This window comes from Plasmopara halstedii (assembly GCF_900000015.1).
Source record: "Plasmopara halstedii genome assembly, contig: Scaffold_3156, whole genome shotgun sequence".
NCBI classification, from domain to species: Eukaryota; Oomycota; class Peronosporomycetes; order Peronosporales; family Peronosporaceae; genus Plasmopara; species Plasmopara halstedii.
The window spans coordinates 204-517 of NW_020190059.1; positions in this window are offsets into that span (position 1 = coordinate 204).

Here is a 314-nt window from a genome sequence, read left to right on the forward strand (position 1 = left end):
AGCGGGCTGCTTGTGGTACACGGGCGTGTACGGGGATACGATCATCCCTTCAGAATCTTGATCGATTCTGGGGCGTCGAAAAATTTCGCACGCCGCCAGACGGTTGCTGGTAATAGCAACAAGTTGGCCGATGCTCCGAGAGACAGCAAAGGCAACGGGACAGTGTCGGTGCGACTTGCCGACGGGAAGGTAATTACTGTCCCAAAGATCCACATGGATCTAGCTGTAAAGTTCGAGGACTTTGACAGCTCGGAATAGTTTACTGTTCTAGAGATGGACTCGTACGACTTGATCCTGGGCATGCCCTGGCTCGA